We start from the raw sequence: 14,661 nt of genomic DNA on the forward strand, positions 1-14,661 counted from the left end.
TTACATTATGCCATAAAGAAACAGTTGTAGCAATAAAAATAAAAACATTTGCCAATATAATTAAATTTTTAAAAAAGATAGGCATCTAAAAAATAAAATAAAAACAAGTTCTCTTGTCTTGTGTATCCTTATATTTAACGCTAAATTGGAATCATTTATGAAATATATATCTTATTGTATAAACCGGTATCTAATGTTATCTAAAAGTTGATTACTTTTTGCGCAATACGCAATACGCAATGCGCAATGCGCAATAAACGTGAGTATCATATCTAATCAATCGTTGTTAAAAAAAAAAAAAATGCATTGCTCCTCATTACAGCACCTAAGAGTCATTAAGGCCTGTTCGTTTTAGCTCAACTTCTTGCACTAGTTCATATTTTCTCTTTTTTTTCTCCAACGTGAAAAGAAAAAGAGAAACAATAAACCGTGCAAGAAGTTCAGTTAAAAAGAACAGGTCTATTATTTCGTGCAATGTAGCGTTAGTGCTCGGTGCTCGTCGATATTAACTGCAACAAACATGTATAAGAAACGACCTTCGAACCAGACGCGATTAAGACGCGCGTCGAAACACCCGCAACGAGTGACTGATACCACTTCGTATATCATCGTACGCCTTCCTTATCAAAAAGCGGCAATACGCAACGATTACCTCCTCATTCACGAATTTGCTCCAAATTCTTGTCGGCGGCCTCGAGACTGATTGCGCGAACCAAATAAACAAATCGTAAATATCCTGATGCACTCTCTCGCATTAACGTATATATACACGCCTAACTTATCGGCGATCTGTTGATTGCTATTCAAGACTCTATATTTAATAACGCAATTTACAAGTTACATGATGCGCACTTCAGCGTGCAGCAAAAACGCACACGTGTGCTGCACATTTTTAATTAATCTGAGCGCGTTAGTCTACAAAAACGCAAACGATGAAGCATGTATTGTTATATGCCTTATTGTAATGAATTAATTTGCGACTTATTTCGTGATCGAATCCACACATAAATATTTCATGAGACATATTATGCGCGCGATCCCCGACTAATGATATAAGATTATTTATATAATCTATAGGTACTTTATACAGAAATGTGATGTAATTTCCGTCGGAAACCATTACGATTCGCCGGAAATTTAATCGGTAAAACAATCTGCATATCACTGAAGCGAAGCGATTCGTAAAAAATTGTTCCATATAAAGCGATTCATCGCGGTCGTGAGCTAGCAGTTTTGAAGCGATACGTATAATATTAACTATTCAGCATTAGATAGCGACCAATTGGTTTTTAGGCTAAAAATATTCAAGTAGTCATGAAATAAGAAAAGAAATTTTGAAGTCGAATCCATAATTGAATATTATGTTTTAAAATCGCATGCGCATGCACTGAAAATCCAAGTGTATTTTATAGTTGAAGCTCTTCTTACACATTTCTTGCCGTTTTAAATTACGTCATTTAACATCACGATTGAACGCATTAACTTTTATATGTTAATACGATTAAACGTATTAAATGACGTAATTTAAGACATAAAGAAACATGTAAAAAGAGTTTCAGTCTAACGTGTTATTTTTAGACATTTATGCGTGTAAAAATAACACGCTTTAATTTGCGATGTGTTTAACGCTAAATTGGGTCTTAAACGAATGTTTGAGCACACTTGGAATTATTCAAGCAAAAGAGTTCAAGCATTCAAATTTCCTGTTTCCTGATGCTCTTTTTTGGATCTTACATAATTTGCGTTGCAAATTGAACTGAGATAAAAAAATATTAAAGTAGAGCGATCATAACATCACTTATTGAAGGTTTGAGGCAGCAAAAGTGTCAAGAAACATTTCTTGAAAATCAGAGTCTTATGTTTCTTTTTCTTATCTATAATAATTCTAATAATAATATGTCTCGCATAAAAATGATTATAATATCCCGCAATTTAAAAGTAATTTTAAAGTGCATTACTATTTTGTCTAATTGGTGTAAAGCATCATCAAAATAAATTTGAATTTTAACAAAGGGAAATAAAAACAAAATTATATATTGACGTCGTCGCGAAACATATTTCTTCTAATTGCACACAGCAATAACGATGAAAATGTACATTACGCTCGCTCATCGCGCAAAATGTATAATCAACGTAATATCGTGCACACGACGTCATTTATCTATGGAAATATACGTTCCTATTGTTAAAAATAATTAGACTTCGCAATTAGTTGCGAAATGACTGTCTTATTGTGTAACGGTCTTAACGTATCGCACTACCAAGAATTAAAATTACATTGCAGTTGTGTCAGACGCTGGGCTGGGATTCGAGCAAACGAAATAGATATAGAGCTCTCAGTTGAAATAAAAGACAAACTGATTTTCCAAAATCCAATATTAACTCAAGTATATATACATTGAAGCATATCTGACACACTATCAATATGCGAATTTTTTTCTTAATTGCCTTGCGAACTATTCTGCAATACAAATACACCGAATTCATATATAGTCAGAAATAGATATATTAAAGTTTTTCTTTCCATTTTCTATAATTTTTGACAACGTTTCGTACATAATCTATTTTTTAGTTTCTTGAACATTTTACTTTATATTGCATAATTTGACATTAGTATTATTATTCACGCGTATTATTTGAATGAAGCCTTATACATATATACTATTTTACTTAAATCGATTTAATGATTAACCCGCTGAAAATTTTTTACACGGATTCTCACAGGAAGAAATTACTTTAAATAACTCGCGCACAAATACCGTCACTCGCGAATTTATATTCGCACATATAACACATAAGAAAGTTGATACTGCTCTATACGGATTATCAAATAATAACCAGTATCTCATATATAGAATTAGCAGGTATATTTTCATCGGTCGGTGATCTGAAATCGGCGATTAAATTGCAATGCATTGTACGGTACGGCCTTCGGGTTTATTATGGAGGAGACGAATATGGAGGTATCTCTCCACAAGAGAAGTATGACGGAGCTACTTTCTACGCAATTACGCAAGACTCTATGCACCCACCGCGATGTATGTATTTTACGCAATAGAATTTCGTTAATAGACAAATAACGCAATCGCAATGAAACCGTCCGTGAGTTAAAAGTGCAAAACCACAGTATCTAGTTACAGATATTTGCCGGCGATAAATGCTGGTATTACGTGAACAATAGCACACAATTAGAATTTTGTTTATTTAAACCAAAAGAATAGTACAAATTATAGAGAAACCACACGAGAAGTGTGCGAGATTGCTTGAAAACACTTGAGCGCACTCAATTCATACATAGATATAAGATACAGTGAAATTTGCATCTAAAAATACAAGGAAGAATCACGGTAGGTATTAAATTTGCGAATCGTCGAGGCATCGACGAAGAGAAAATTTGCCGTTTCGAAATGAAATTAAACGACGGCACCCCTGCCCAAGGCCGGATTCCACGTTATAACTGGTATTTCAGCACTTTTGCTGCTGCAGTGGACTTTGACCGTCGCATGGATGTGACGCGTGTGTTAATCATGTGTGTATATAGAATCAGTCTCCGTCGTACTTCAGTTGGAAAGATATAATTCTAGTGCAAGCGTATATATAGCTGTGCGCAGTTATAATAATAACGTAATAATAATGTTATGTAATCACGTAAAACAGCTCTAATAGAATAGCACGTATCTCAATTGATCAAGGAGGTTCGTGTAGTCCGCTAATCATGTTCATTATATAACGTTATATTTATTATACCATAAACTACTAATGCAAAGAGATGATTATATTATAATATACGCGACTATATTATAATACGTATATAAGAAGCGACTTTTTCATGATTGATAATTTTTCTGGTTCCTGAATAATGACACATGGATTATTCAAGGATAATGTGGTCATTCGCGGCGATATTATTATTTTGAAACAATAGGGTTATCGAGTTATAAATAATTTTCAGCTTAAATAAACGCTAACTTATATTTAAATAAAATGTATTAATATTAAAAAGAAAGAGATCTTAAAACTTAATTTAATGTAATGTTACTTGCTGCATTAACCGATTCGTTTATCAATAATATATTTCGTGTAGAAATAATTTATTTTTCCCTTACTTAAAGAGGTTATTATTTCCAATCCTTATTTGCTAACAATTTGCTTGCGTAATGTTATAAAGAAAATAATATTAAAGTATCGAAATATAATTTGGAACATAGCGATTAAATCTTTAGAAAATTAAGCGAGGATTTTTAATTTATTTTAAAAAAAACATACTATTATACGTTTACGTGAACTTTACTTTTGTAGTAACTTACAATAATTCCTTCGCGTAAACGGGATTTTGTATATAGTAACTTACAATAATTTACTCCGCGTAAACAAGTAAATTATCGTAAGTTACTACAGAAGTTACGCTCGCGTAAACGTAGTAATAGAAACAGATAATTAAGAGATAGCGATTTATATACATTTTTTACTTAAACCTTTTTTACAAAACTATCATAGATTTAGCATGTTTTAGTCGGTGTCTTTCTTCACACTTATACATATCAACTTCCAAATTATTATTTTCTTTTCCATGTGATATTGATTAAATGTTAATTAAATATTTTATTTTTAATCACCGTCATATATAAAAAAGGTAGATAAAAAATAAATAAATAAGAAATCTCTACCGTACTATATGTTTGTTGCGCATTATAGCTAAAACAGAAACGTTTCGTAATACTGCACGGAAAATAACTTGCTGATGCGTGTACATTGGAAGCCGATTATTTTTATCCGTGGACTTTCATTCGACACTTTGAACTTTTGTTAAATAAAACATGTTTTGCACAAAATTATACTCGTATTCGTAGTCCTTCCTCGAATCCTTCCTTATTTTAAGGAAGCTTCCATGAAGGATTCCTTGAATCTCCAAGGCCGCCTTGTTTCATGAATGAAAACAAGTGCCGATGACTTTTGGAGATTATATTTGGTTATAATATATATTCTGCGCATCTGCTAAGAAGGTTGCATCGCTCCTCCTGAAGAAAGCTTGTGACCTACCTTGAGATAAAGGAGCCAATAAAGGCTCCTTATTCGGTGAAGGAAGGTTTATGAAATGTAGAATGAGGAACAAGGAATCCTCATTCCTCAAAGAAAAACTTGCGAATATTTTAAAGCCATATTTTTGAAATAATGGATATAATTTTGAAATATTCAATACGTTAAAATTAATGTGAATTAATAGTAGCAATAAAATGTATCAAAAAGTCTTCTAATGATAACGATATATGAACAAAAATATATATATATATTATTATATATTAATCATATATCACATCATATATCATATCTCTCATAATTATATTATATTAATTATATTAATACTTGTGAAAGAGTGAATTTGTGTAACATGCAAGCTTCCGTGCGACTTTTAATAAACTAAGAATAATCGTCATTCTGCTATTAACGTTTTTATCTGATATATCGACGATTATATATTTTATACTTTAATTTATTTTACGTATCGTACCTAACATCATTCCCAGTCTAACTAAATCAGTCTGATTGTGAAATATCTACACATCCTTGACATTTAATTGTATGTATCCAGGAACATCTGCATGACGTATACGTATATAAGGAAACGCGATATTCGATCATTTGGAAATTATATAGAATAAGTTCAAGATAAATGCAATATCTCACAGCAGGAATTTGCACGTGGGATTTATGATTGTAGGGATGTTTCATCATTTCCTACACGCGAATTACAGTACACATTGATAATACTGCTATGTATTTATCATCATCTTTTATCATGAAAAAGCATTTTCCAAGCTGATGTTTAAAGAAAACGTCGAACTTTCAAATGTAACTGCTATTTTATCAAGATTCAATGTTAATGATGGATTACTCCACAGTATGAAACGTAGAAAGTCTTCGCAACGCGTCACGATTTCAAAACCTTGTGTTCTCGCCTCTTTTCTTATGTGACTTATTAATTAATATTATTAAAAACAATATTTAATATATTCTAAAATCTTGTTTCTTAAAAGCTTTATACGAGAAAAAATAGTGCTCTCTCTCTTTTAGATATATAAATATTCAACTTTTTCTGGATATTATGTATATAATTAATTATTAAATTCAAACAATGTTAATTGCTAAATTTAAGACTTATATTTACGAAATATCTGGTTGTTTGATTCGTTATAATGAGATACTTCATGTCGGCCTTTAAATACTTAAACAACTCGGTCAAATAAATCGCAGTACGAAAGAGTGATGTAGGGAGGTCGATATCAGTGACTGTTTTGCAGTGACACTTGTGACAGTGGTCGCAGAGAGAGAAAATTTATTAGGTATGTTGCACTATTATGCATTCCGTCATGTTGCGACGGTAACTACTATGTCATCAGGCTAAAATTCGTTTGAACAAGACTCAAAATGACAATTTAACAAAATTTTACAGAAATTTTAAACATCTAAAATAATACGTGCTTATACAGTACACGGTACACATTTTTGTAATTCATTACAAAACGCTACAAATGTTATTATACATTGCACAGTTTATCTAAAGATAAACAAAGATTAAATTAGACTAAATATTTATTTGTGCTATATATGAAACAATCGCAGAATAAAAGCCAAGCGTAATTAATTTATCAAAGAGAAAAGGCAGAAGTGTGTGCAAAAATTATAATGCATAATTATGTCTTAATAATAAAATTTACAAATATGTACTTTTAATTAAGCACGTGTCGATTGAATCGATGTATTTATTTCGACTTTCTGAAGTTCCATAATTTGTTTTGACTGAATTCTCTTCTTTTACTTCTTCTCCGTTTACGTAAACGTAACTTTTACTACAATTTTCTCCTCTAATAAATATTACGTCACATCTCTTCCTCTTTTCTTCGTCCGAGCTGCCACCCTATTTAACCGCACGGCATTGAACCGTCTGGATAGCCGCAAAAGTGCAATCGCCTTTGCGTGCGTGAAACATGCACACGTGTGTCGCTGGTCGCGTCTAATAAATCTTGTTTTGAGAGGCGGACTTTGACCCCCCCAAAAAATATATAAATAAAGAATCCAGCGCCGGATGTTTTCGTCCTGTTTAATCACTGAACTCTATACATACTGGAATGAGTGATTCATCGGTCTGGCTGGGTGTGTACTCTTCTTTTTCTTTTTAATACTACCTGATTGGTCAATCGCACTGAGTCATTTTTATGTGATTGGCACTGGCAACAGCCAAATCAATGGAACACTCATTCCAGTATGTATATATAGAGTTCATTGAATTTAACGTAGAATATTGAGAGAAAGATGCCGGAATTGTGGCGTCCAAAAGGGCACTGTAACGTGCTAAATTTTCATTTGCATACAGATACAATTCAATGACACTATTGAGTTACCAGACGATTCCCTTTTTGCCTCCGTAATTTCCGATCCTTCCGCAAACACTCCACTCATTATCAGAGAAAATATTATCTTTCGTGCTACTTACATAACGTTAAACTACAAACATTTGGACAGAACTGACGTAGCGCCGTAATGAGTTTGCCTAACTGTACTTTGCTTTTGTGAGACAGGTACGATCAGGCGTGTCCATTTGCATTTCAGATGCGTATAGCCGACGGTATTACTGCATTACGTAATAATATATGCACGTCTCTGTCGCGCATCGTATATAGCTTTTGTTATTCTTTCCTTCTCTTCGAACCGGTCGAATCCTGCTACGATCTACGTCGTTTCAAACAAATGTGACGGAAGGCATGCGGAAGACGTGCAATCGCGTCGAAACTTATACATAATCGAAGGTTTAAAGTCGAATTAGAAGCTGAATTGCTGAATTTTTTCAAATGCACGCATTTACGAGCTTCGTCAAACTCGTTTAAAAATACGATTCACGCTCGCGCAATTCACCGCAAAGATTCATTAATTCGGCTCGTAAGCCGAAAACAGCGATAGGGATTTTTTTCAGAGAAGATCGAACGGTCATTCACAGCTTGGGACTTTAAAATTCTAATACGATAACAAAGTCATTCACCGACTTTATTAGCTTGAAAACCAATAACGCTAATCTTTAGTGTTAAACAGTATACCTGTGTGTCATCTGGTCATAAACAATATACCTCAATATAATCACACTTCATGTGTTTCGGCTGATCGATAAAAGCGCGAATAACTTGTTTTTTCTAAGCTTGATTTAACGGCGCATTTAAGTGCTCCTCTTGCTTATAGAGATAAGCTAGAAAAGCGCCTTTCTTTCCGAGAAATGACAACGAAACGTGTACAGAATATCCTATTTTTTCTTTCTCTAACTGCCACTCGAGATCCCACAAGCCGTGTTTTTATCCAACTTACGGTGAATCGATTCTATCCGGATCGTCGCGAGCAATAAACATATTGATAGCGTTGATACCTCGTAAAATTAGGCGAACGTCGATTAGATTGGAAAGCGACGTATGCACGACGCGGCGCGCCGGAGGCGATAAAAAAAAAAACGCTCGTTTAAATCGCCGCAAAGCGTCGTATTTCTTTGGATTCGGCTCGACGGCTGACATTTTAAAATGCGCACACGTGGCACGGGGGGAGTGGCCGTGGACACCGAGAGAGCGGCGGTGGCGGCAGCGAAGAAAAAACAAATCTGCTCTCCTTAAAATGTACTTTCTACACATTCTTCTCCCCGTCATCTTCCCTCTCCTCGGCCACTACTCACGCAGTTAAGACCGTGGCACATAGAAAAACTTAAGCAGTTAAACTTAAGCAGTAAGAAATCAACGGTATGGATTCGCTACCGCTTAGGGCCGTGCCTTAAGTTCTTGACTGTGCGTGACTGATTTGCTTACTGCTTGAGTTTTACTGCTTAAGTTTTTCTATGTGTCCGGGCCTTTACTCGCGCAGCTCGTGTGTAGAACAAAAAAACGCAATCAGCGATAGAACAGGTCTGGCAATGTAATGGCATGTCGCTCGCGGACATTCACCGTTAAAAAGTATCTGCCAAACCGAGCGGAATTCTGCGGTATCAATGTAGTTGTAAATACCCGAAATTTTGCTCCGGGGGAAATCTAACCTGTTAAGACGCCTTTATACAATTGCTTCGAGTAACTATACACTGTTAAATTCGTAGTGTGTGTCAATTAGATATACTTAATTTAATAAGTTTTTTTTAACCATTCCTATATATATAGGTCACCATATACTGCTCCTACTTAGGCTGCGTTTCGATATTCACTGCCAGTACTGAAAATCTATAGTTCACGTCACGTATACTATAGATTTTCAGTACTGGCAGTGAATATCGAAACGCAGCCTTAATATGCATTAATTCAACCGATTCGACTAAACCAATAATGAAGTTGAAATAATACTGTTTGTGTCAAAATAATAAGTTTCGGTATACACGTGGTAGTTAAAAATAACAAAATGTTGTTTGACTCACACTACGTTTACGCGAGCGTTACTTCTGTAGTAACTTACGATAATTTACTCCGCGTAAACGAGTGAATTATCGTAAGTTATTACAGAAGTAACGCTCGCGTAAACGTAGTACCAAGGTATTGTGGTTTAAATTTCACCCTTTAATATTTAATAATGTATAAGGAAAAGAATGCAAATATCCGGAACAGGGTGAACCTCCCCTTCCCCCGAATTAGGGAAAAGACGGGGTTTTCAAAAACGGAGCTCTTCTCAAGAAATGATTGGTTTATCGTTTATTTATTTTATAGTGACATATTAAAAAGAGGAGAACGTGTAAAAGGCATTGTATCAAAAGGAAAAAAACTACGTTTCAAAAATAGACACGGATATAAATATAAATTATAAAATTGAGTACAAGAACTAAAGACATCGTAATTTAATAAGTGGCGAGCAGTAAAAATATTTGTGCGAACCTCATCTCAAAATCTCGAGACTTTTCAGAAGATTATCTCGAGTCTCGCGTGATTATTTTCCTATTAAATTCCTGTTGAGACGTAACGCTATACATTGGCGTGGTCAACGGGCACAGCGAATTCGGGCGCTCGCAGCTTGCGCTAGTGCACACTGAGTGCGCACTATAAGGCTTGTTATATTTATTGTTATATTTACCGATCATCTTAAATACTTCTTAGTCTGTAAAATGATTTGTACAGCATCCACATATAGATATTACAGATTGTTTTATTAACTAAAAAATTTTTAAATGTGTATTTAAGCGACTTTAAATATAAGAATAGATTATAAACAAATAACCTTAGTGCGCACTGAGTGCGCACTAGTGCAAGCGCCCGAATTCGCCATTAGATTCTTACCGATCAATTATTACACCGCGGGGATATAGTAGAACCCACGACGTATAGCAATTCGAATCTCACGCGTGTAGAGATCCAGATACACATCCCGCGTGCCACACGCTGCTCGCCCCACCACGTTTCGCAGAGACGAGAAAGCGTGACTCTCCCGTTTCAAACATGGACGGAGTAACGACTGCAAGGTCGATTCTCCGCGCGGAGTCCATTTAACTTTGCCGTCCCGGCCTGAGGGAGAAAAGAGAACCGCCGAGGGGAGGGGGGGAGAAGGCGGGAAGCCCGTGAAAGAGAGAAAAAAATGTTACGGTGTCTTCGAAGAACATGCACACGCATCTCGGTAAACGAAGAAGAAGCTTAAAGCTCGCAGGCGATTGGTTGGAACGCGGAGGCGTGCGGCCGCGCCTCCGGGCCGAAATGTAAGCCACGCTTTCCCTCTCTCTCTCTTTCCTCGTCTCTTTTTCTCTACGCTTCCTAATAATAGAACAGTTTCGATACTCTCGATTACGTGGACGTGGTGGACGCGGCCTGGCTGCGTAATATACTCACCGGCGGCGCGTGCTGTCCCGATCGAGGGTTTTACGCGAGGAGACGAGGAAGCGGCGTTTCTCAGAGCTGGGGCTGGTGCCTCGTGGTCGATGTTTTGATCGTCGGCGGCGGGAATTCCGACGCGATGGAACCGCCGGACCGAGACACGTCGGGTCTGACGAGACGCACTTCCCGTTACGCGGTGTACCGTGGTCGGATCGTCGTTCCGCCGCGTAGCACCGGTTGTGACGAAAAACACAACCTGACAAGTCGGAACGCTGCTGCGGACTGCTGCGGAGTGCGGACTGAGACTGAGGCCGAGGCTCACTGTCACTGAGGGAAGACGCAAACGCAAACCGGACGGAACTCACGGAACGGCGGCGCGCGGCGCGCGGCGCGCGGCGCGGCGGCGCCGAGCGACCGTGTTCGCGCCCGCACGCCTGTGCGCGTGCGCGGTGCACCTCGGCGATGCTCGGCCTCGGCCCGTCGGCGAATGTTGGTGAATGTTGGCCAGTGTTTCAGGTGGAGGAACGAGTTCCGCGTTCCGCGCGGTGGCCGAGCCCAGCCGAGCCTCCCTCGTTGTGCTCCTCGCGGGAGAGGTAGAGATCGTCCGGATCGTCGTATAGAGATTACCTTGGGAGAACGGAAAATAACCTCGCGATAAAAATTGAATCTGCAAACGATTATTATTATTATTATTAATAATAATTGTAAAATCAAAGTTATGAAAGTATTGTAATAACAAAATTAGTAAATATTAATATTAGGTATGTGTTTACGTGCATGTCGTGTAACATCGTGTGGTAATTTTGTAACGGATCGTGATCGATCGAGCGTCAGTTGAGTCTCACGAAATCGCCGAGAGATGTCGCCACCGTGGCGATTACAGCGTCGCTCCATTGTCTGCGCAGCCGCCGCAGCCCTGAAGGGGTAAAGTGAGTGGATAATCCGCGTAGTTATTTGAGTTTAGTGAACCTGAATAATGGACGCATATATCAAAGGTTTTCTCGCACAAAATTCATAGCCGTCATCTGGACCAATCTCGACTGGACTTTATGTTAGATGCTCATTGATCCGTGATATATATGTGATACGATACACACACGCGCGTTTCGTGAAGATTATACCTGTAGTTTTCACGAACATTCAAAGAAAAGCGGAAATAAGATAAGCCTAATCTAACAAAACTGAGCTTTTGATACGGAGTAAGAGACTCGGAGTAAGATATCGAAATTCCCTCGTTCTTCTTTTAATAGTTATTCCTTAAAAAAAGAACGCTTCGAGAAATCAGATATATGTATAATTGGGTGCGTTCAGCCGATATACTCCGCTAGCCTAGCAATCGCGAGCAATATCGCTCGTTTTCGCTCGTTTCCTCTCCTTGGATTAAAAGGAGAGGAAAACGTTGATTCTATGAGAGACGATACGATATGCAATATTTTTGAACCGCAGTATGCGCCGCGTTGTCATTATAAATAAATCGCTTTTTATAAAAATGTGATACTGTGCTCTTATTGTCGAGGGGATAAAGAATTAAGAAAACTTATTATTTTTTAGAAAGGAATAAGGAAACAAGAAAAAAAAAAGAATGACAAGGAGACGATGAAAGATAGAAAGAAGGAAGGGAGAAGAAGAATCGCTTTTGCTGCACGTAGAATAACAACAACGATGACGACGAAAATGGCGACGCGATAGATGATTATCAAATAAGGTATGTAAAGAGAGTTGCGTTTATTTACGATATTTTTGTAAAGAGAGCAGCGCTGCGTATGTAAAACATTTCAAACGGAAACGAAGCTTTTTACCGAATAATTTATATTGTGAATATAATATCATGTTGGCTGATGAAATGTCGCGGCGAGTTATTGAATGCTCCGAATTAAAAATGTCAGATTCGTGAAATATATATATATATATATATATATATATATATGTAGGTCCAGAGGTATGTTCCGGGACTGTTTACGTTTTTTGAAATGTACAGTCCTGGAATATAACGCATATATATGTAATCAGATTCAAAAAACTGTCCCGAAAATTGCCGTAGGACATCAATTTTTTCCAGGACAGTCCTGGAAACTGCCAAATGTCCCGGAATATACCGATATCAAAAATAAAAGTCCCGGAACATACTTCCGGACCTACATATATATATATATATATATATATATAACAAAAATATGCCTTCTAGATTGAATTGCATCGTAACGAAACAGTTTTATACGACAGTTTCTCATACAAGACTCATACAATACTTATAATCGAACAATACTTATTTAAAAATATGTATAATTATTTATTTATATTATTTATATATATAGAAGAGGATTATCTTATATTTAAGTATATTTTATACGAGAGCGAGCGTGGCGTAGTAGACAGCGCACTGGTCTGCTAAACCAAAGATCTCAGGTTCGAATCCCAGTCCTGGTAGAACCAAAATAAATAAATTGTATCGCTTGTCTCTCCCTCCTCGATGGGAGCCCCCAGCCCGTCGGGAGAGTATCCCTTTCCTCGAAACCCTCCTCTACCTTGCCGTTCAGAGATTCGGCGTTAAACTATAACCCACGTGCTCGTGTACAACCCGCGTGCGCACCACAAGCACATGACTTTGGGAGAGGCCTAGGTCTGACTCGGACTGTTGCGCCACTGGAAAAAAAAGAAAGATTTCCAGAATTGGAATCCTTATTAATAGGACCATAGAATATGTAATAAAACTGTCAGGGAATTGGATAATCCCATATATTCAAGTGGTCCTACCAATAAGGTTTTCAATTCTGGAAATCCTTTTGAATATTTATCTCTCGTAAATCTGTGTATATAGTAGCTGAAAGATATAAAAATATTAAGATAAGATAATTTGTTTTTAAATGTGTTCTAACACGTTTGTCAAAATAGAATTGAAAAACTAATTTTAAAGTGACAGACAGTAGTTTGTGTACGACCTGCGTGCGCACCACAAGCACATGACTCATGACTTTGGGGGAGGCCTAGGTCCGACTCGGACTGTTGCGCCATTGAAATGAAAAATGAAAAATATATTTTATATATATATAAATCACATTTAAAAAATTAAATATACCGTTCATTTGCTATAAACAACGATATAGCTCAAAAGTTGTCATTCTTGAATTGTTTGTAAAAGAATGGTGAAAATTCAAGACACTGAATGAAGAATTAATATAGTTAGAACAGTTAGATGTTTTTATTCCGCTATAATTAGTTATTGTACTAAAATTGTAATTTTTTTTAATATTATAAAATTTTAATGATTTTAAATATTGAGACTTATTTTCTGGAAAACTTTGCTTTTTGAATTATGTCATTGTTGTAAATGTAACAAATGAGCGAAATATACACACATACACGCGTGAAAAGACTAATGAAATATTTATAGTATAACATTTAAAAAGGTAATACGGGATTTTTTGAGAAGATGTACTTTGTAAGATATTACATTTCCAGTATTTCCACATAGAATAACTTAAATAACTTGAGAAAATAATATTCACAAATTTTTGATCGTGCTATATTTGCTTTTGAAGACTAAAGCATTTTGCTGGAGAGCTACGTTAGTAGATAATAACACACAGCGTTCAAACATCCTTCGTGCAACACGTTTAGGTATTCAGCATTGAGAAACAGTATCGACATTTCCTGATTCCGGAGTTAAACCTCCGCGACATAAATCTTTGCAAAGCACTCGTAATATTTAACTCCAATCTCATCAATAGCGTGGGATCGTCCTATAACTTCCCTTTGCAGACACGTTATTCCTCAGAGGAATCTTTCGATCTATTAAACACAAAATAAAACGTTCCGCACGCGGAACGCAGATCAAACGGCTCGTATCTCATTG

The 14,661-nt window shown here is 36.5% G+C and overlaps 2 protein-coding genes across 4 annotated transcripts in view; one reads left to right on the forward strand and one right to left on the reverse strand.

Annotated features, from left to right (window-relative positions):
• Positions 1 to 11,105, reverse strand: part of Whd (carnitine O-palmitoyltransferase whd) — a 26,792-nt gene extending 15,687 nt beyond the window's left edge. Inside the window, exon 1 of one of the 3 annotated variants that reach the window (XM_077404609.1) lies at positions 10,824 to 11,105. The gene's annotated coding sequence lies outside the window, so the exon portion shown is untranslated. Of the gene's footprint in view, positions 1 to 10,280; positions 10,413 to 10,823 lie in introns of those variants that run through there. The other 2 variants (XM_077404611.1, XM_077404610.1) reach the window with 2 other exon arrangements.
• A 158-nt stretch (positions 11,106 to 11,263) lies between these two features.
• The window catches only part of LOC143896652 (uncharacterized), a 49,274-nt gene continuing 45,876 nt past the window's right edge, over positions 11,264 to 14,661 (forward strand). The window contains exons 1-2 of the mRNA XM_077404608.1: positions 11,264 to 11,737; positions 12,360 to 12,513. The gene's annotated coding sequence lies outside the window, so the exon portion shown is untranslated. The remainder of the gene's footprint in view (positions 11,738 to 12,359; positions 12,514 to 14,661) is intronic.

Source organism: Temnothorax americanus, unplaced genomic scaffold, assembly GCF_048541705.1.
Source record: "Temnothorax americanus isolate GAGA-0224 unplaced genomic scaffold, ASM4854170v1 Scaffold19, whole genome shotgun sequence".
Classification (NCBI taxonomy): Eukaryota; Metazoa; Arthropoda; class Insecta; order Hymenoptera; family Formicidae; genus Temnothorax; species Temnothorax americanus.